Source organism: Galeopterus variegatus, unplaced genomic scaffold (assembly GCF_000696425.1).
Source record: "Galeopterus variegatus unplaced genomic scaffold, G_variegatus-3.0.2 Scaffold826, whole genome shotgun sequence".
NCBI lineage: Eukaryota > Metazoa > Chordata > Mammalia > Dermoptera > Cynocephalidae > Galeopterus > Galeopterus variegatus.
The window spans coordinates 1-16,558 of NW_007726937.1; positions in this window are offsets into that span (position 1 = coordinate 1).

The following is a 16,558-nucleotide window of genomic DNA, read 5'->3' on the forward strand; positions in this document are numbered from 1 at the left end:
GTGTGGGCTGGCAATATTGTTCCCGCAGCCGGGCCTGGGTACCCCCAGGAGTCCTTCTCCGGGTCGGCCCCAAAACCTCGAACCCTCTGCCCCTTATTTGTCGATGTAGGATCGTTGTTGAAAGATTTATTCGTCCTTTGTTGCTCTTAGAAATGCAGTCAATACTCTGGTATCACAGCACACAGCTCTCAGGATCGCGCTGTTTCCTGACACGGGTGCTTCAGACCCGTCGCCATTTTCAATCCAGATAACTGTTTAGCATTACATTTTTTAATATTGTGACTTGTACCAACAGCAGAAAACACTGAACTTTTAAAAAACATGCCCCAAAGAAAAAATATAACATTGTTAGGTGGAAAGAGGGTAACTTTTCCAGTTCTTTAGGTAAACTAGGTGCTCTAACACTTACCTGGATTATTGTCTAAACCACCTAGTGTATTTATCATGTACCTACCTTAACGTATATGCCTAGAGATTCTATCATTTTCCTGCATTGTGGTCTTCAGCAAAATCCTTCATTTTGCATTACAGAAGCCTATGTGTCATCATTTCTAATAAATTGTTAATGAGGGACCAGATAACCAGAAATAAATCAGGGAATTAGATGTTATGTAAATTCTGTGCAATGACAAAAAGAGACATGCAACTCAAATTGCCAAAATCTAGTGAGAGGCTTCGGAATTGCAGTTGTGATTAGGGCTGTAATCCCCTGAACTTACTCTTATCAAATATTCTCCCTGTATATTGTTGTGCATAGATGAAACATAAAAGGCCAAAGCTTTAAAATCTTAGTGCAGTATCATTACATGTGTGAAATCACAGAGAAAGAGAGAAAGAGGGAAAAAGAGATAAATCATCTCATAATTTCTTGAATGTTGTGCACTTTATTAATTTTGTACTTTTTTATAAAAAATTAATATAGTTATAACTACCCTCTCAACCATGCCATGTGTTTAGAAAACTTTCAGTGCTGTAATCATAAACACATATTCACATACATTCACATAGACAGGCAAACACATTTTTTTCTTAAGATGAATTTGAGAGTTAGCATATAACTATACTTAGTTTATGACTATTTACCATTGACTAAAAATAAAGGCTATTAAAATATGAAATAAAAAGGCATACATTTTGTACTGCATCATAGTATAAAAGAAGCAAGAGATGCTATCCTAGCACTTCTGAATGAAATTAAAGCAAACTACTGCAATCATAGCATTCCTTAGTATTTAACAAAAGATATCTTGGCAATTATAAGCCATCTCTATATGATCCACAGTGCATCCCCTGCATGGGAATAACCTTGCAACAAGTTATTAATAAGGCAAAATATTGATGATGAGGTTTATTAAAAATAAAACCAAATAAAAGAAGAGTAAAATAAAACTTTCCGTGCCTCAAGAACCTCCTGAAAGTTCAAGGAATATACAAGGCAATTTCATACAAAATACTGTGAGTTTAGGGGATCTGGATGTAAATTTCCCATTAGTCTGCTATCCTATACTAATTACTTAGGGTCTCTTAGACACACAAAGCCCCTGCCAATCGTCAGTGAAACCAATACTCTTTGGTCCAGTCCAGTCTTTTTTCCATGTCTCCTGCACTTTTGAACATTTTGCGAAAGCACACATGATTTTTTTCTTATTTGTCTTAAGTTCATATAAAAGATATTTCAGCCATTAACTTTATTAAATGTTTGTATATACAGTTGCAGCAATGGGAGAATCAAAAGTGCACAAATTAGAAATGGTGAAGAAGCATTTCCTTGTCTCCTTGTCTTTTTTCCACAGTATAGTTATTGATTTGGAAAACAAGCAATCAAATTTTTAGGTCAATACTTTCAGAAGGGTATATTTCTGAAGCTGTGAGAAAGATAAAAAAAAAAACTGTCAATGTCGAACTTTATACGATGCACTATCTACAAAATACCTAGAGATAGCATCGTACTTACTGGTGAGAAACAAAAGCTTTCCCACTATGGTCAGGAAAAAGACAAAGATGTCAACTCTCACCATTGCTTTTCCACGTTATACTGGAAACTAATACAATAAGACAAGCAGAGGGGCAAGATGTATACAGATCTGGAAGAAAGAAATGATACTGCTTTGTTCAAAGATGGCTTGATTGTCCATGTAGAAAAGCTAAAAGATTAAACAAACACACAAACAAATAATCTCCTGAACAATGAGTATATTAGGAAAGCAGGATACAAAGTTAGTATATAAAAGTCAATGGCTTTTTATATAACAACAATGAACAAGTGAAAAATTTAAAATTAAATATATAATACCATTTACATTAGCACAAAAAAATTTAAAAAACTTAGATATAAATCTAGCAGAATATGTTAAGATCTATATGAGAAATGCTACAAAACTCCCATGAAAGAATTTGAAGAACTACATAAGTAGAGTGATATTCCATTATTATGGATAGAAAGATAATATTGTTATGATGTCAATTTTTCTCAGCTTTCTCTCTAGATTTAACGCAAAATGCTACAAAACTCCCATGAAAGAATTTGAAGAACTACATAAGTAGAGTGATATTCCATTTTTATGGATAGAAAGATAATATTGTTATGATGTCAATTTTTCTCAGCTTTCTCTCTAGATTTAATGCCATCTCAGTCATAATCCAAGCAGATTATTTTGTACATATCAACTAACTAATTCTAAAGTCTATATGGAGAGGCAAAAGACCCAGAATAGCCAACATGGTATTAAAAAATAACAATGTTGGATGACTGACACCAACCAACTTTAAGACAATGTAAAGGTACAATTATCAAGGCACTGTGGTATTGGCAAAAGAATAGACAAATAGATTAATGGAACAGAATAGACAGCCCACAAAGAGACCCACATAAATATAGTCAACTGATCTTTGACAAAGGAACAAACAAAACACAATGGAGAAAATATAGTCTTTTCAACGAATGGTGCTGGAACAACTAAACACATGCAAAAATATGAAACTAGACCCGGACCTTACATCCTTCACAAAAATAAATTCGAAATGAATCACAGATCAAAATGTAAAATGAAAAACAATAAAACTCTAAGAAGATAACACAGGAGAGAATCTAGTTAATGTTCAGTTTGGCAATGACTTTTAGATGCAACATCAAAGACATGATTCATGAAAGAAATGATAACCTAGATTTATTAAAAATAAAATTTCTTCTCTGCAAAAGACATTGTCAAGAGAATGAAAAGACAAGCCACAGACTGGGAAAAAATATTTGCGAAAGACATGTCTAATAAAGGATTGACACCAAAATATACAGAAGATTTTAAAAACTGAACTGTGTGAAAACAATCAGCCTGATTAAAAAATTAGTAAAATACCTTAAGAGGGCCTCACCAAAGAAGGTATATAGATTTCAAACAAACATATAAAAAGATGCTTCATACTGTATGCTGTTAGGGAAATAAAAATTAAAGTAGCAATTAGATACCACTGCATACCTATTAAAAAGGTCAAAATCAAGAACACTGAAAACATCAAATGCTGACATGGAAGTGGAACAGTAGGAACTCATTCATTGCCTGTAGCAATGCAAAGTTGTACGGGCATTTTTCAAGACAGTTTAGCAGTTTCTTACAAAACTAAACGTACTCTTACCATACAGCAGTTTCTCTCCTGGCATTTACCCAAATGAGGTGAAAACTTATGACCACACAAAAACCTGCACACAGGTGTTTATGGCAGTTTTATTCATAATTGCCAAAGCTTGGAAGTGACTAAGATTTTCATCAAGAGGTGAATGGATAAATAAACTGTGGTACATCCAGACAACAGAATATTATGCAGTACTAAAAATAAATGAGATATCAAATCATATAATGACATGGAGGAAAGTTAAATGCATAACACTAAGTGAAAGAAGCCAATCTGAAAAGGCTAGATACTGTATAATTTCCAACTGTATGATGTTATTGAAAAGTCAGAACTATGGAGAAAGTAAAAATATCAGTGGTTGCTGTGGGTAAAGGGTGAAGGAGGGATGAATGGTCAGAGCACAGGGTAGATTTAGGGTAATGAAACTACTCTGTATGATACTATAATGGTGAAGACATGTCATCATGAATTTGTCTAAACCTATAGACTGTACAATACCAACAGTGATCCCCAATGCAAACTGTGGATTTTGTATAATGATGATGTTTTAACATGCATTCATCAATTGTAACAAATGTACTACTCTGGTGGGGGATGCTGATAATGGGGGAGGCTATGCATATGTGGGGACAGGTGGCATATGCGAAATGTTTTGCCTTCTCATAAATTGTTCTATGAACCTAAAACTCCATTAGAAATAAAATCTATTAAAAATAAATCAATATTAATGATAATAAACTGCAACACTAGAGACAAATTAGTGAAGGACTTCCTCCAAGACATAGGCATATCAACGAACTGATATTTAACTGGAGGGTTATAGAACATATTGATTCCCACACTTTATTATCGCACTAACCTACCTCCAGTGTAAAAACGGCATTACAGCTGATATGGCTGCAAGACACAGAATTTCTATGAAGAGAAGTACTTATGAAAGCCCACAGTCAAGAGGAGAGACAAACACAAAGACATCAGAGAAACTTGAAGCATCTGTCACTTATAGCTACAGAAGCTAGCCCTCCTCATAGCAGGATAACAAATTCTCATGTTTAAAGAGTGTTTACCTTAGTTCCTATTTCCTGATATAACATGTTTGGGTTTAAAAACAAACAAAAAAATTTCAAGGGAGGGTAAAAAGTAAGATAAAAACAGTTTTCTAAGTTCTGAAACAAACGAGTTTCAGAACCATACTTTAATATGACGAATGTTAGAATTTTCATATAGTGAATTTGAAATAACTATAATTAATACATTAAGTGTTTGACAGCAAGAGTAGACAATGTGTAAGAACAGATAGTCAAGATAAGCTTTAAAAGTAAAAATAAAAAAAGAATAAGAAGGAAATGCTAAAAATAAAAAATGCTACAACAGAAATGAACCCTTCATTGTGTTTATTGCTAGATTCAATATTGCCTAGAAAATAATCAGTGAGCTTGAAGACAGGGCAATAAAAACATTTTTCCGACTAAAGTGCAAAAATAAAAAATGAAATAGAAACAATAAAAACAGAATAGAACATTATGAACCCTTCATTGTGTTTATTGCTAGATTCAATATTGCCTAGAAAATAATCAGTGAGCTTTAAGACAGGGCAATAAAAACATTTTTCTGACTAAAGTGCAAAAATAAAAAATGAAATAGAAACAATAAAAACAGAATAGAACATCCTAGAAGCATGGGTCAGTTTCAAAAGGTGTATAATAGTAATATTTCACACACATAATGGGAATACTGAAGGAGAAGCACACAGCAGAAAAAAAATCAGAAGTAATAATGGCCAAGAACTTTCCAAAATTAATGTCAGACACCATATCACAGATCCAGAAAACTCAGAGAATACAAAAAAAAAAAAAAAAAATTAGACCTAGACTTATCGAGCTTCAGAAAAACAAAGACAAAAAGAAAATCTTAAAAAAGGAAAAAAAAAAAAAGCCACGATGTAGATGAGTGGAATACCTTATCTATAGAGAAACAAAGAGAAAAATTACAGAAACCATGTAAGCAAAAGGAGAGTGAAGTGCCATATCTAAAGTGCTGAAAGAAGAAAACCACCAACACAGAATTCTATATCCAGCCAAATTATCCTTTAGAAGAAATTATGAAATTAAAACTCTCAGACAAACATAAACTTAGGGAATTTGTTGCCATCATAATTTACCTGTGGTAAATGTCAACAGAAGTTTGGAAATGAACATTATATAGGTCAGTAACTTGCAGCTACATAAATAAAGGAAGTCTACTGGAGAAGATATAAATGAAGGTAAAATAAAATACTTAATTTTCTTTTCTTAATGGAACTAAAAAATAATTGCTTAAAGAAATATTAGCAATGTCTTGGATAATTAGAAACAAAGAAAAGAAAAAATCAAATCAAAAACCTAAACTTTAGCCTTAGTAAACTAGAGAAAGAAGAGCAACTAAACAAGTGGAAAAAATAAATGATAAAAATAAAAATATAAATAAATAAAATTGCAAATAGGAAAACAGTTTAAAAAAACACAGAACTAAAAAATGTTCCTTTGAAATGATCTATAAAACTAATTAAACTTTTTAGCAAGCCCACTAAGGTATAAAAGAGAAGAAAAATTTATGAAATTCAGGAATGAGGAAGGGTTCACCACTAGTAGGTTCAGAACATTAATATGATAATAATCAAATAGTGCAAAAAATTCTATGCTCACAAATTTCATACTTGGATGGAATGGATAGCATTAAAACACAAGATGTAGTTATAAATCTAACAAAATTTTGACAGGATGAATATAAAGAATACTACAAAAACTCTGATGAAAAATATTAAAGATCTAAATAAATTGAGAGATATTCCTTGATTATGGGCTGTAAAATTCAAATTTAATTTTATGTAAATTTTTTCAAGTTGATCTCAATACAAAACTTAATCCAAATCCCAACAAATCGTTTTGTAGGTATCAGCAAATTCACTCTAAAATTTGTATGGAAATGCATAAAACCTGGAATAGCCAGCACATTACTGAAGAAGAATAAAGTTGAAAGACTCACACTACTGAATTTTAAGTTTTAATATAAAGCTAGAGTAGCCAAGGGAGTTTGGTATTGGTGAAATGATTGATGCATAGGTCAACGAACCAACACTAATATAGTCAAGTAATTTTTTAAATATCTGCAATTACAATTCAATGAAGAGAGAGTAGTCTTTTAACAAATGGTTTTGAAACAATTTGACATATGTATATAAAAAGAAAGAACCTAGACAAATGCATTGTACAAAAAATTAATGTAAATGGATTTCAAACTTATATGTAAAATGCTAAACTGTAAAACCTATAGGATAATATACAGGAGAAAAATCTACGTGACCTTTAATTTAGTGACATGATTTAGGTAACACAATGAACAAAAGAATGATCTATGAAAAAAATAAGTTAAATTCATTAAAGTTGGAAACTTCTGCTTTGTGAAAGTCATTGAAAAGGAAACAAACAGACAAGCACAAGACTGAGAGAGCATTTCAAACAGGTAGCTGCTAAAGAATTTGAATCCAAAAGATACAAAAAATTCTTAAAGTGAAACAATAAAAAAATAAACCCCTGCATGTGCATGCACACACACCCCTCCCACATACCCTGATTGGCAAAACATCTGAACAGACACCTAATTAAAAAAATATATATATACACATTGCAAATAAGCATGTTGAAAGATCCTCAAATTCCTTTTTTAATTAAGACATTGTAAATTAAAACAGTAATGAGATACCGTTACATTGCTATTATTATAGTTAACATCTGAAAAACTGACAAGATAAATTGCCAGCAAGGATGCTGAGCAACTGGAACTCTCCTTCATTGCCAGTGTGAATACAAAATGGAACAGCCCCTTTGGAAGGCGTTTTGGCACTGCTATTTCTTCAAAGCTAAACATGACCTTACCATACAAGCCACCAATTCCTCTCTTAGGTATTTACCTACCTAGGCTGAAAACGTATGTCCACACAAAACCTGCATGTAATGTTTACAGTAGTGTATTCATAATCACCAAAACTGGAAGCGACCAAGTTGTTCTTCAATAGATGGATAAATAAACTTTGTTACATCTATGCAGTGGAAGACTATTCAGCAAAAAAAAACAAAAAACAAAAAAAAACAAAAAAAACTCAAAACGTAGGTTTAAGCCTGGAAAAACATCTGGGAACTTCAAATGTATATTTCCATAAGAAAGAAGAAATGTGAAAAGACTGCATACTCTGTGATTTCCACAAATGTCAATACCATAGAGAAACTAAACAAATCAGTGGTTGGTGGCCAGGGGTTCAAATTGTGGGGGAGTGGTGTTTGAATGAGTGCAGTGAAATTATTCTGTATGATACTGTAGTGGTGGGTATAGGACACTATGGTTTTGTCAAAACACATATAACTTTACAGCAAAAAGAGTGAACCTTAAGTAATGCAAATTAAAGAAGTAATTTAAGATACAGACAATCCCAGGATGAAATGTAAACTGTTATAATTGAATCTAATTGTATTACAGTGTATGAAACAATCTCACTCAAGTTGTTGTTGGAAAAGGTGCAGATCTAAATAACTTTGGAAGTTGGTGAAGTCTGTAAGACTTATGGCAAGAGGAACTGTATATTAACATTCTTTTCTAGTTGATAAAGTTTTCCCAAGGGGATACAGCTAACAATTCTGAAAGTCAACATGTATAGTGGAATTAGTCAAGTAAATAGAAATCACATAGTGTTGGAGTAGGAGGTTACAGTCAAGCAACGGAGAAGGCTAGAATGACCTATGTGTAATGAATTAGAGATAGAACTCCTACGGACTCACAGTTAGCTTCATATAGACATTGATAGTTACACATAGAAATATTTATGATGTGTGTATACCTGAGTTGATATACACAAATACATTTTCGTGATCTATCTGTTGAAAAGGACTAGAAGGTATCACCACTACTAAAGCATGGCCCCTTCACCAATAACAGTGAATCATAATTTTTTCCACTTTTCCAGTAAAGACAGGCACTATTCCTGACTCTGTGTGTGTATTGTATACTCTTTCTTCCAGTCCTTTCATATACTTCCCCTGGATTTGAGTAAAAATCTCACATGCATGATCTGAATAATAGTTTCCTGAGTTCTTGAAGGGAACCCTATGCCCATCTCCAGGGTTCCCCGTGTTTTCAGATCTCTCCTCGCCAGTACACTGCTCTGCATGCACTCTAGCTATCTTGGTCTCCTGTAGACTCTCAGCTCCATCTCTCAAACTCAGGAATCTGCTAAGCTTTGCCTGCTCTTCTCATTGCACCACAACCTAGAAACTCTCTCAAAGCATTAGAATGGACAATCTTAAGGCTCATCTCATTTGTTTTATGTCTCTCAGTGATCACCCTCCTTCATTGCTTCCTTTCCAGTGTCTTGAAAGACACCATTTTATGTGTTATGTTTGTTAACTTGATTGTTATCAAATGTAATATTCAAGAAAAAATAACCCAATGATATTGTAAATTTAGTTTTATCACTAAGAATCACCTGATATCCAAAATGATTTTTAAAAAATTTACGTACATTACTTTTCCTAAATAATAAGCAAAATGTCTTGTACAACGAGTCAACTTGTTCTTAGGGCACCAGACACAGTATGGAAAACAGAGCAAAACTTAATAAGAAAAGAAAAGCACCCCTTCTTACAGTTTTTTGTCCATCAGTATTTTACCTACCTAGTGGTGTTAGCAATAGTTCATGAAAAACAAGAGATATTGGCAGGATGAATAACTCTTTCACATCTGTCATATGAAAGATTCAACAGAAGTAAATTTCCATTGCCCTGTGCTTTGAAACTTTTGTCCTTAAGTGGCTCAGGACTGTATTTTGGGCAGCCTTTATAGGCACATACGACTGTCTCTCAGTATTCACAGCAGATAGGTCCCAGGACACCCACCCCCTGACACACACACACCCAGAGTATACAAAAATCCACAAATACTTAAGTCTCGCATGTGGCCCTGCAGAATCTGTGCATATGAAAAGTTGGCCATAGGTATTATACAGGTTCTGCACCCCACAAATGCTGTATTTTTGATCTGAGGTTGGTTGGAAAAAATCTGCAGATTATATATATATATATATAGACTACACCGTTCAAAGCCATGTTGTTAAAGTTTCAGCTGTCCAATTTAATAGGTCAGGAGTAGGGGACATAATGATACACCTGACAATACTTAAGTGGTTCCGTCTAATAAGTATTTTAAATAAGTATTTTATATAAATAAAATAAGAATTTTTTAAAAGCAGTAAACAGTTACACTCCAGGTCCAATAACCATATAATTTTATTCCATCTTCACAGTTTTCACAAGTCTTTGGTTTAGGGGCTTCATTAAGAATCATTTTCCTCAAGGGAAGGTTTGAAACAAGTCTACCACATCTATCTTCTATCTACTGCGTCTTGCTGTCTCACAGCGTTTGACACAGTAACCTTTTACAGAAGGCATTCTTGAATTCCTTTATGAGTCAGATGAGAGATAAGATTTCTTTCCCTTGTCCTTTTCTTCCCCCTTGGGATTTTTGTGAATTGACATGCTTAAGGTCCCAGAACAGTTGGCAGTTGAGGCAAAAGCTGAACTCAGCTTCCATTCCAGTTTCCGGACTTTGTCTTTGACAATATCTGACAGCTCATAAACAGGCTTCGTGTTGAGACTTTCCTTAGAGGCTTTATAAAAAGGAGCAATTGTGGATGTTTGATGAATTCTTATTACTGTGGCTTCCTTTTTCCCTGATGTGTTGTACAGTCATGCAGTCAACAGTAAAATGTATAAATGCACATAAATGATCCCTGTATTGTGAAAATTGTATCAGAAGACAAGCAGTTATGTGGGGCAGTACATTAAGTAACACTGTTTTGCTAAGTTTCAGAGGCTTAGCTTTATTCCAAGTGTTGAACTCAATTTCCATATTACTCGGAAGACATTGATCATTACTAACCTAAGTAAATATTCATTTTGATTGTCTCAGCAGGTAATCTCCATGGTCATAATTTAACTCCTCATGCAAGCAAAAGGAAACTTTTGATAGATATTTTGGCTGGTCTCTGCCATTACAAAATATACCCGAGCAGGTGTTGAATAATAACAGCATATGAAGAAAGGCCTCATAAACACTAAATTACATTGCAGGATAGATATTTTGGCTGGTCTCTGCCATTACAAAATATACCCGAGCAGGTGTTGAATAATAATAGCATATGAAGAAAGGCCTCATAAACACTAAATTGCATTGCAAAAGTAATGTACTGGGTTTATTTCATGTGATCCTCTAAAAATATATACAGAAATAAAATTCTTAAACAATATTAGAGGTGGGTAAATTAAAGAACAGAGGATGGGAGACAAGTCTTCATTGCCAGGACCAGGAAGAGATTCAGCAGCAAATTGAACTCAGAAACCTGATGTACTTAGTACAATGAGGATCCAAATATGAGTTAAGCATTATTAATTCATTCTCTGTCTCTCACTCTCCCTTTTCCTGCTCCCTCTCTCTTTTTATCTATCTCTCTGTCTCTGTTTTGACTCTGCGTCTTCCTTTCCTTCTTTCTCTTTCTCTTTCTCTTTCTCCCACTCAACAGATGAAGAGAAAGCCACAGAGAACACGAGAGAACATAAGAACAGAGAAAACTCCTTAACAAGACTCTTTAAAACCTGCTCCAACCTCATTCTCAGCCTCAATACCACTCCCATGTACCTCCCTATTTAAACCGAACTTTTCAAGCTCACCATAGTACCAGAATATTTCTCAAATTGGTTCATCATGATCCTGTGTCGTTGTACACACTGTTCTTCTTTGGAAACTTTTGAATTCCATTCCCTGCCTTGAAAATACCTTATCTTTAATTGCATCCACCTCAAAAGGCTTTTGCTGAGTGTTCCCACAGCACTTTGCTCATGAATAATGTTTATGATTATTGTACCGTAATATACTATATTTTCTAGTAAACTCCAAGGTCCTACAAAACAGTCACAAAATCTTTATCTTTTTCTCTCTGCAGGATCCAATCTATTTATTAAGCATCTGTTGAATTCAAGAAGTAAAGTCCCCACCCATGAACTTCCCCATGGTCAAATTTAAAATCAGTGTAGTACATCTGTATGCAATCATATTTCTTGTAAATGTGATTAATCCGTGTGCGTGCAATTAGTTCAATAGTAGATATTTATTACTTTTTTTCACATGAGAAGTTGATGCCATTAATTTGCTCACATTGAAGGGATAGCAAATTGTTATCTCTGTATTTTAAAATGTGATTAATCCGTGTGCGTGCAATTAGTTCAATAGTAGATATTTATTACTTTTTTTCATATGAGAAGTTGATGCCTTTAATTTGCTCACATTGAAGGGATAGCAAATTGTTATCTCTGTATTTTTAAATATATTTTCCCCTTTCCTGTTCCCAGATGGTTTCCTGATTTCAATCTAGAATCAGTGTCTATTGATGAAACAACATTCCCTTGGTGATCCTGCTCCATGAGTTATGACTCCTAGCGGCCATCCAAACAATTCCACCAAGTGTCACATTTTGCCTAAATGGATACTAAAGCCGTTTAGCATAAGCTAATTAAAATTTGGATGTCCTTCATGAACACGCCATGACTGATGGCAATGAACTCCATCATCATTACAGAGTACATTACTTTTGTAGCTGTGCCCTATAAAGCATTCCAGAGCTATTCATTATATTTTCATGAGCATGTAGACTAATACATTTATTCTGCTTAAAAGAATAGTGATTTTAATATTAGAGTAATAGAATTTTGAACTCCAGTCTACATTTCTCCACAGCTTTTTCCGTACTCTCCCTTCCCCTTTAGATTTCTTATCTTCTTGTTTTCACAGGTAGAGTGTGGAAAACACAGAACATTTCCTGAGAATAGAATCATAACATCTGTCAAATGAAATTCCCTGTGTCTCCAAGACCAAATTTAGCTGTTGAGGTCAATTTCAAATGTTTAAGTTCATATTTTTAAAGAAGATTATGTTCATTATATTAATCTCTGTTAAAGATATTACAAATTACTCAAATAAGCAGTTGTCTAGTTATTTTGGTTAGAGAAAGGGCTATGGAGTTCAAATTAGAAGATTCTTCTTCAGACAATAATAGTTATTCATCCTTCCACGTCTCTGCAAATACGGTATATGATTGATCAAGTGGGTTGAAGAGGAACTTGATTTTTAGTTTTGTATAATAGGTACTCTCAGAATTAGTGAGTTGACTTTTCTCAGAGCCATTGAGTAATTTGCTGTCTTAGATAACTGTATAGTATAAGTACGATGAAGAAAAAAAATGGCTAGGGTATCAAAATTGGTTTCAGTTTACTCATGCAAAATATGGAGATAATATTATTACCAACTCCTAGAAATAGTGTGAAGAATCTATGAGATAATACATACAAAGGATTTAGCATAATTCTGGGAATTTAGGAAGTGCTAACTAAATGAATGGGATGATGTTAAAGATAAGAGAGGTGGTCGTCACAATTTCATAACATACTCCCTACAGTTCTTGCCTTGTGTTAATATGCTACCTACTAGGGCAGAGAATAGGATAGGCTAGTCTTCATTAATGGTCCGCCTCCTTTGTACACATTTGCAAATGTCTGAGCAAATTGTTTTTAGGTATCTGCAAAGTCCTAGGGAGTAAAGACACCTGCTTACCTCTTATTCCAAAAGCCTTCTCTGTCTCCTCCCCAAAGCACCATTGCTTAGAGACTAGATAAGGTGGTTGCCAGTCTGCCCATCAAACCAGTGAGAACTAACTGGATTTGTCTGCAGTGGTTGGGGGTAGGAGGAAAAGCAAGATGCTCAGTCGCACATTCCAGGCAAAGTTCCAGGTTGTTCTCCAATGATCTGACACTTATAACCTATTTATTTTATTTTTTTTTAATCTGTCCTTCGCTAATCTGCAGCGTAAGGGTTGCCATGCACAGTTAACCAGTTTCCATGACTCCTTCCTCACATGTTGGCCCTTGTCTTCAAGTGAAGCCTCCTAGCTTGCTGATTGTTTATCTGTTTGCATTCACCCAGTTTTTAGCATTCCATGGAGAGCCAAGAGCCATTCTTGCTATCAGGAAACAGATTAAGTATTACATGTTTTGAGGAAATTCATATAAAGCACAGTGAGGATGGAACATACAATTTCAGGCAATGACATTCTTTACAGATGCTCTTGCTAAATGTAGAGAAATGACAAACAAGATCATAAAGCCCTATGTAGTTTTCAGACCAATGTAAATGTTACATGTTCTGCCTGCAATGGACCAATGTCACTATATCATTTGGTCTATTTTACTTTACGTCTTTGCCTCAGATCTGTACTTTGGTCTTATATTGACATTGCTTAACAGTAGATTCTCCTTCATTCCTGGCCAATGGATGCAAGTAACAGAAAATAATATCCCCATCAAGAAAAAGGAAATTTAGACAAATGGTGTCTGTTGCTCTAAAATCGATGAGGGTCTGAGTGCCTAGACTGGAAAAGTTATAAGCCCAAACAATGGTCTTTCAAGATCAAGAAATCTTCTAAATCACTGTCCCTAGAGCTGCAGGCACCACCCCTATCTGGATGGTTTGGCATTAGTTGAGAGTGGATTCTAAGGGTCCCTTTGGCTTTACGTGCCTCACTAATTTCACAATCAAAGTCCAGGTGGGAGCATACTACTGGCTGAGCTTTAGTTAAGAGGAGTTCTGATTGCAGTGGGATAAAAAGGAAGAAAATTTCTCTCCCTTTATAGATTTCAGATCAGGAGGCACATACTACATCTCTGGAATATTCACAGAATGGGAATTCATTCAAAATTGAAGGAAAAATAGATTGTATACTGACAATTTAAAATAATATAAGTATCTACTCCCACTGCCTATTTTGTCATTCTGTTTCATTTTTCTCTCCAAGGAATTTATAAAGTGAGCTTTATAAAATGTATATAAGGCTGTCAGCTCTTTTCATACTCTTTGAATTGTACTCTGTAAGGGTACAAACCCTTTACACTGGCTTGTAAAACCTTTTTCCCATATGACCCTCATGAATGACTCCTACCTGATCTCCCACCATGCCAGGCTCTAAAGGACATCCTCCAGGGTTTAAGTAAAATGTTTATTCTTCCTCAAACATCCTGCTTTTTCACAATCTCTATGCTTGCTTATGCTGTTGTTTCTCTGATTAACTGAATTTAAAACTCTACTTATTGAAAACTCAGTTAAGAGATCTCTGTCTATATTAGTAGGGTTTTTTGTTTGTTGGTTGGTTGGTTTTTTGTTTTGTTTTGTTTTGACTTACAGAGATAGGAACTGGAATTCCTTTCTCAGGATTCCTAAAGAAATAGGAACAGGTGGCTATAATAACCCTTAGATAATAAACAAAAAAATCAACATGTGGAGTCTTATTGGATTTTAGTAACTTGAAGACAGACACTCTATATCTTTTTTTTTTTTTTTTTACTCCCATTAAAAAATGGAAGTTGGGATAGGCAAAATGATGAGAGTGACAGAACAAATTTTTGAATTCTGGCAGAAAAAATATAAAAATAAAACAAAAACACAGTAAATTAACAAGCAGAAAAATAATTTAGGAAATAGTCTATGTAACAGATAATAAATAGCAGCAATGGGGATGAAAAAGAAGAGATAGTTTGCAGAGAGATTGGGTTGAGAAAATTGAAAGGACTTATTTTTAAGTCCAGTATCCAGAATGTTTATTCTAAAATTTTATTAAGTCAGCTTTTAAACGTTTGCCTTGTGTGCAACCTTTTAACTGTAATTTCCCACCCCCATCTTAAATTGATCATTCTGGTGAGCTAATTATGTCAGAAAAAGGCAGAAAGTGGTGGAAACACCAACATCCCTTTCTGACAACTTGGGACTAAACTTCAGCCACATAAGGAGTAAGTTTAGAGGACTTTGGATAATCCATATCTTGGTACATTGGCACAGAAATAGCAACTGCTGAAACATTTCAAAATAATTCTAAGTTGAGGTTTTTCTGAGCATAAAGATTCATCCTGAAGATAACTGCAGTGCACAAGAGTTATACCTTGGAAGATAAGATCCTATCATCAGAGTGATGATTGACAGTAAATTATAGTGGTGTTGATGACAGATCTATAATTACATTACAAATATTTATCTCTAGGAAATCTTTCCTGAATTGCTTCTCATATGGTATGACTTCTCTTCCCCTCCTTTCCTTTTCTGAGATCAATCGTGATTGACATCAAATTTTAGCATTTAAAAAAAAAAAACTAATTTGATTAAAGCTTGGATAATAAATGATCACCTGAGCTGAAGGCAATTCTGCTTCCTGGTTTTATAAAGTTTTTCTCTAAAAATGTAGCAAATGCAGGTAGACATGTCATCTTGCTGAAATTCCCACATACTGAAAAAATATTGCTTAGAAGTTTCTCTTGCTGAAACACCAAGCATCTGTAGATCATTTTCACAATTTAACACGCATTTGTGTTCCTGGTGCCATATACTGGCCAGTAGGTGAGTTATTGAGGACATAATCATATATCAAAATTGATTTTCAAGTTTTCTCACTTCTATGAAATAATCTGTCAAATACAATCAAATAATCTCTTAAATCTTTCTCTCCTTTTGATCTAATTGTATCCCTCTAACAAGGTTCTTGACACTGCTTACCTGGATTATTGCACAGCCCTTTGGTCCTTATACCTCCAGTTGACATGTTTTGCTATTATAGTTAGATCTATTTGTGGACATTTTGGCAAGAATATCCACATTTAGAAGGTAAAATGGCTTTTTCATTGCCTGGTATATGACATCCAAACTCCCTACTCTTGCCTCTATCAAATATGTAATGAGAATCCATTGTGTGTCAATTCTTATGCTAATAATAGAGATTATGACTGTCAAAGAAACCGTTTTCAACCCCAGCATG